This window comes from Mustela nigripes, chromosome 1 (assembly GCF_022355385.1).
Source record: "Mustela nigripes isolate SB6536 chromosome 1, MUSNIG.SB6536, whole genome shotgun sequence".
Taxonomy (NCBI): Eukaryota; Metazoa; Chordata; class Mammalia; order Carnivora; family Mustelidae; genus Mustela; species Mustela nigripes.
The window spans coordinates 193,391,183-193,398,290 of NC_081557.1; the positions used below are offsets into that span (position 1 = coordinate 193,391,183).

Consider the following 7,108-nt stretch of genomic DNA (forward strand, 5'->3'; position numbering starts at 1 on the left):
TGGTGATTCACAGACCTGTACCCCTGGGGATAAAAATATATGTTTATAAAAAATAAATAATTGAAAAAAAATGTTAGCAACAATAACAAAAAAAAAAGAAAAAGAAAAAGAAGTGGACTTTGTACATGGTACTGACTATATTATAAAGGAAGGGGCAGAAATTCAGATTTTGTTTTATTTTCTCATCCTGAGCTATATTCTCTTATTTCATATATTGTCAACTCTTTACTCTGCTTCTTTTTTTCTCTCATCTATTCTTTATTACCTTTTTATCCTTTTACCACCCCCCCCATTTTTCTGTATTTTATTCCTCTGTACTGCTCTCTCTTTTATTTCCTTTCTGGGTAGTTTTATTATTTTTTTAACTTTATGAATTTTATAAATGTTTTAATACACCTAACACATTCGTTGGTGAAATTACCTTTGGAGGGTTACTCCATGACACGTGAATAGAGTCAGTTTAGCTCAGCAAAGGCCATTAAGGGAATACCCAATTTTATACTCTGGGTATAGAAGCAGTGCAGCCTTTAAGCAATGATTTTACTACATTGAATATCAACTTACTCAAATATAGAAAAAAGATAATGTTGCTATCTTATAAAGTTGTTTTGAAGATTGTGATCTAATGAATTCATGCTGTTTATATATCACTTCTTGGTACTGTATCAAGCTTTCATATGATGTTAATTATAATTTTTTTAAGACCCACAGAGAATAGAGAGTGAGAATTCAACTAAATTCATAGCCTTTAATTAACTTGCTCAGAGGGCCATTCTTTCAATAAATAGAAAAAAAGAGTGGCTAACTATGGATCACAGTGGTGTAATGACAGCAACACCTATAGGGAAGTAATATTTAGTTCTGGCCATTACAAATATCTTCTGATCTAATGCTGGACATAAATTATCAAGGGTCTTTGCTTGGCGTAAATTTCTTAAGGGTTGCTACTGGTTGATTCCACAGACATTTGCAAATCAGTCACTGAACTATTTAAGAGATATTGACTTGATCAAATATTGATCAAATATAATAGACATTTTTAAAAAATATACTAAATATTATTTAAAATATTTTACATAAGTGCAAATACATACACAAAATTAATTAATATAAATGTTTCAATTATTAAATTAAAATGCATGAAATAAACACTTGAACATGAAATTTTGGTTATAAAATACAGAATGTTTGCTATTAAAATAAAACTATACTGATTTAGGGAAAATACTATAGCATTGACCAACAGAAATTTCTGCACAGATGGAAATATCCCATATCTGCTCTGTCTAATTTGATACCCATTAATCACATGTGATACTGAGCTCTTGAAATGTGACAAGTATGACTGAGAAAGTAAACCTTTGATTTAATGTATTTTAATTAATTTACATTTAAATTTAAATAACCAGGTATAGCCAGTGGCTTCCATATTGGACAGCACACATTTATAATGTCAAATTTGTATGGAAAAATACCTTAAATATTGTTAGTGGTTACCTTTTTGTCAATAACTTTTGTTTCACAATATAAAAATTCTTGTAGAATTATGACCTTGTTTTATGCTACTACTTGAAATTGTAGACAACCTTACTAATATTCAGTTTGACAGTCTTTAAGTAAGCTACATATATAAGTGATTTTCTTTATTACCGTCAGCCCGATTTACTCTATAAATAATAATAATTGTGATATTTGATTTACTATAGTGAAGCAAAACTTGAAAAATTTTGAAATTGTTGGAAATCTTATGTTGTTTCTTCACAACCAACTATTACTTTTTAAGTTCCAACAATCTAATTTGACCATGTTTCTCAATGAGATTCCACAGGATCAAGGGAAATTGATGGTGAGCCAAATTTCTTTCAACCCATTCTAGCAAAATTGATTACTGAAAGAAAAAGTGACAACATGATTATTAATATTTTTTTCCTTTCACAGAATAATTTGCAAAATAGGCTTCAGAGTATTTACTTATTTCACCACAAAAGGGTGTTTAAGAATTGAACAGGTATCCTTCAAATATTTCACCAGCCTTTTGCACAATAAGTCATTATCTATTTGGTATTTTATCATGTTGTTATAAGTAAATACTTGCTGAATAAGTAGGAGGTTATACTGTAATTTTTTTATTTAGAAAAAAAGATAAAGAAAAGAAATATAATATCTAAATTCATAACCATAGAAATTCTTTTTAAAAGTTGGAATTAAAAAAATACTTTAGATTTGGAGATAGAATTAGCAATGCATGGAACAATATGATAAAATAAATTTTTTTGAACCTCACCAAATAAAATTTTTTCAGGATTTTAAGTTTGAAGTCTTAAAATGAAAAAAAATATATTTTTATATTTCCTTTTAAAATGTTTGTGTTTGCTTTTAAAATTAAAAAAATAATGTTATGTTGTATTATCACTTATAATATTGATATTAATCTTAGTTGGAACTTTGCCATTGAGATATAATCACATAAAACTTTGTTACTATTTCCTTTGCAGAGTTTGGAAGATTGTATGTTTTTATGAGGCAGATCCATCTCTCTGGCAGTATTATTTCTACCATCCAATAGGTTATTAAGTATTCTACCATTGCCCCAACATAGAACTCTGCTGTTACTTTGTAATGCTGCAGTGCACCAATTTGTTGTGTGAGTCAATGGATTGGTTTTGAAAGTGTTTTAATTGGTAAATATTTTTTAAAAAAGTTTGCTACTGGAAAGACATCTGTTGTACTTTACTGTTCATGGATATGTATTAGTTGTGTGAAAGCAGCAAACCAAATAATCTTTGGCCAAATTCTTGAGAGAACAATGCAATTATAACCAAAATAGAGGAAAACCAGTAAAACAACAGAATTTTACTCTTCAGATATATTATTTGTGTTTGCTGCCTGAATATTATGTGTGTAGAGAACTCTGACAGAATTAAAACATTTCAGCAGATAGTTAATTAGATTAGCACAGATCACTGTGCTAGATGCTTAGGGAGAGACAGAAATAAATTAAAAAAAAAAAAACCTGAGATCTATATTTTTTATACTACACCTCATAGAAACATTTGAGTAATATAAACTGATCATCTCAATAATCTGAATTCTGAAAGATGGTTTATGCTGTTGAAAATTTTGGTCACTCCAAACTACATTAAATAACCTCAGATTAAAATAGCAAAATAATGATAGCCATAACATAATAATAATAATGTGTGTGTGAAAATTATTCTGGATAAATTTACACAGAAATATATTTCTTTCAAAAGTCAGATGCATACACACACTCACACACACATAGGCACACACACACACACACACACACACACACATACGGAAGTATGAAGTATATAGTTAGAATTCCAGAGTTTCAGGGTTGACCAACTTTGGGAGAAGTAGATGAATGGAATATTACCAATATTCCTTTGAACACTTACCATGCATTAAGTATTATATTATGTGCCTTATGTGTATTGTTTTATTTAACATAACAGTAATATAAATTCTAAAAATTTTATTCTAACAGATAATGAAATTCATAAAAATTTACTTCAGAGTTATTAGGGAAGAACAAAGAATTCATACTTAGGATTCTTTGTGCTCTATCTATTAGTTCTCAATGAGTACAGAATTGACAACACCAGACCTACAGACCTACAGCACTGACAACACCAGAAAACTTCTAGAGAAGCAAGATCTTTTTTTCACCTTATTAAAACACTGGGCTTATTTCACATGTATATTTTCAAGTCCCCACCATTTCCATTTGTCAGACTACCACCACTTCTATGTCCTATTATAACATTCCATATATACTTAAAACCAAGCAAAGGGTGGAGTTCCATCTTTAAAAACTAAACAGGCAATTTGGACAACACATCCTTGGCAATGGAACCTGGACAGCATTTATCAGACACAGTGTAAGTTCTCACTCTGCGTTATAAAAAAGAGAGCCAGATATCAACTGTTACAGAAATGAAGATGGAAAATTTTAGCAAAATTTTTAAACTATTTCTTAAAGACACTTGTTCTATTGCCAGAGATCTTGAATAGACTCTTGGTCGGTCATCTGGAAGCAACTCTTTGCAAAACTGATGAACTTGGCTTCCACTTCGGGAAGAGGTACCTTTTTTCTATACTTGCCCGCACTTTTGCTCTAATGTCTTCTACAGGACTAGGTCTTTCCAGTGTTTTAGGAATCTTTTCCCTTTTTTTTTTTTTTTTAAGATTCTTGACCTTTTGATCTTGGTGTTGATTGCTTTTAGTCTTTCCCACTCTGGTTTGTTTTGTGTGCATTTTTGGGCCGGAGTATCTTGTATAGATTTCTTTACTAGACCTTTTCTTCCTCATCATCCAAATCATCATTTTCATCATCATCTTTATTGGCAGCAAGTTTTACTTTTTTCTGTGGAAACTTCTTACCACTTCTAGGACAGAAGAATTTTCCAGATATACTAAGGAGTTTCACATCTTTTTCCTCTGTTATCTTCTGACTCTGCATTTTACTCCACAACTACTAAGTGCTGTCCACAAATATGTGCAGGTTGTGAACCACATTTCAGTGAAAGACGACAGGTGGTATTATTTCAAAGCCCCCAAGGTCAACCATTGGCTGTGCTGACATTTGTCAGAGTTGCCAATGTGACTTTAATTGGACTGTCTTCGTAATTCATTTCCTCTGTTATAACAATGTGGAATTAATCCTTTGCACCCACCCTGAACTGACCATTTTTAAAGATAAAAAAAAAAAAGATAACTGCTTATTTTCATTGTTATCCACCCTAAAGTGATAATCTCACAACTGAAAAGATAGTTCTGGGACCTCAAGGAGATCAGGTCCATGTTCATCTAATCTTCTACACAATTTTGCAAGTGGCACACACACTAGTGGGAAAGAATGCAAACATAAATACCAGGTTTCTGTGGACAGGTCTGATGTTATTCTGATGGTCCTTCCTTTGCATGTAAAGAATCTCTTCCCCCTAGCTGCCCTTAAGACCTCTTGTCTGAAATTACAATTTGTGAATTTTACAGTTAAGTGTCTGTGAGTCTTTCTAGACTAGTTGATCTTAATCTTTCTGCCTCTAGGACATGAACTCTAGTTCCATTGCCCAGATTGGGAAAATTTTCATGGAGAATTTGTTCAACTATATCTTCTAGTCTTCTTTCTTTCTCTTCCCCCTCAGGGATCCCAATAATTCTGCTGTTGGAAAACTTCATGGTATCATTTATTTTCCTAATTCTGTTTTCATGGATTCTAAGCTGTTTGTTCCAGGCCTCTTCCTGATCCTTTTTGTCTATCAGTTTGTCCTCTAGATCACTAATTCTATGTTCTGCTTTGGTTACCTTAGCTGTTAGAGAATTTAGATTAGATTGGATTTCATTGCTAGCATTTTTAACTTCTTTCCAAGAGAGCTTTCACTTCTTCCCTAATCAATTCCATATTGTTATTAATGGTTTCTCCAACCTAGTCACTGCCTGAATAATTGTTACCCTTTCTGACATACGTTTATGTCCTTATGAAGTAGCTCTGATGGAGAGGGTACAGTCTCTGAATTTTTCCTTTCCTCATTCCTTATCCTAGTTATTTTAGTGAGAGGTGGTTGAGGAGATGTGTAGCTGAACATATCAACCATGATCCAGGTAAGGTGCACCCTGGAATGCTTTTGAGCAATTGGAAGTCAACACCTAAAAGAAAGAAAAAAGAAAGAAAGAAAGACAGAGAAAGAGAGAGACAGAAAAAAAAAAAAAAAAGAGAGAGAGAGAGAGAGAGTTGACCCAGCCAGATGGACCCCAAAGGTAAGATTTATAAGGTATAAAAACAAAAATGGACCAAAAAAAAAGACCAATAAAAATAAAGGACAAGGGTGGGGGGAAAGAACCCAGCCAAAATTAACTCCAAGTATAAGATTAATATAATACCGGAACAAAAACAAATAAACAGAAACAGTGACAGAAGAAAAAGATGGGATGGTGGTTATAAATCCTCAGTGTGGGCAAGGAAGGTTATTTTGATCCTTCCTGGGTGTATCTTGATACCTTTGTTAAAGGACTCAACTTTCACAGGTAAAGGGAGATTAAAACTGGTTTATATATAGGGGTAGTATTGATTATGGAAAGAGGATTACCTTGAAACTTATATTTATATGTACTTAAAAAAATAGAAAAGCAAAAGAAAAACACAGTTCAGTTATGAAAAAAAGAACCAAGTTAAAGGTTATTATGGAATTTGTTGTACTGAACCTCATTGTAATGGTAGGTTAAAAAATTAAAAAGAACAATAGTGAGAACAAATTAAAAATAAAAGTTGGGGGCACCTGAGTGGCTCAGTAGGTTAAAGCCTCCACTTTTGGCTCAGGTCATCTTGCCAGGGTCCTGGGATTGAGCCCCACATTGGGATCTCTGCGCAGCAGGGAGCCTGCTTCCTCCTCTCTCTCTGCCTGCCTCTCTGCCTACTTACGATCTCCATCTCTGTCTGTCAAGTAAATAAATATAATCTTTAAAAAAAATAAAAAATAAAAGTTGTATATATGAAGTAACTGGTATTAGGGCAATATCGAGAGTATAATATCTTGTTTTACCCTGATATTGGGGTTTTACAGTTTTATGGGGACCCTGTAGTGATTGTCCTCTCATTTTTTCTCAGCTGGCTCTCTGGGGGAGGGGCCTGCCACATTGTTTTTCAGTCAGTCTTGCTTAGGTTGAGTCCTTCTGCTCCTTACCAAGGGACTGGGTTCTGTGGAAACCGGTTTTTCAGGCTTTTGTTCTCTGGAGATTTTTGTTCTTTGGCAGCTTTTTGCAGCTTTTCAAAGGTTTAATGGAAAACAAACTGCACCCAGACTTCCATCTCAGAGAGAAGCTTCAGTCTGTTCCCCTTTGGGTAGTCCAGAACATACAGACTCCTCCTCCCCCAACTCCACTGAGCCTTGTAACCTCGCACAGGCAGTGCACTTCCCTAGCCACCATCTCAGGGTTTGCCCAGTGCCCACTTATCTCTGCATCCTCACGCCACTAAAACCACAAGCAATATTGGTCCAGGGAGCCTGCTTCTAGTGGCTGCCTTTGAGGGGACTGCTGTCTGGGGTACAGATGGACAGAGAGATCCCAACCAGAGATAAAGCAC

At 33.7% G+C, this 7,108-nt stretch overlaps 1 pseudogene; it reads right to left on the bottom strand.

The window, feature by feature from the left end:
• Positions 1-4,015: 4,015 nt before the first annotated feature.
• LOC132014595 (nucleophosmin-like) lies at positions 4,016-4,658 on the bottom strand (annotated as a pseudogene).
• Between the last annotated feature and the right edge of the window lie 2,450 nt (positions 4,659-7,108).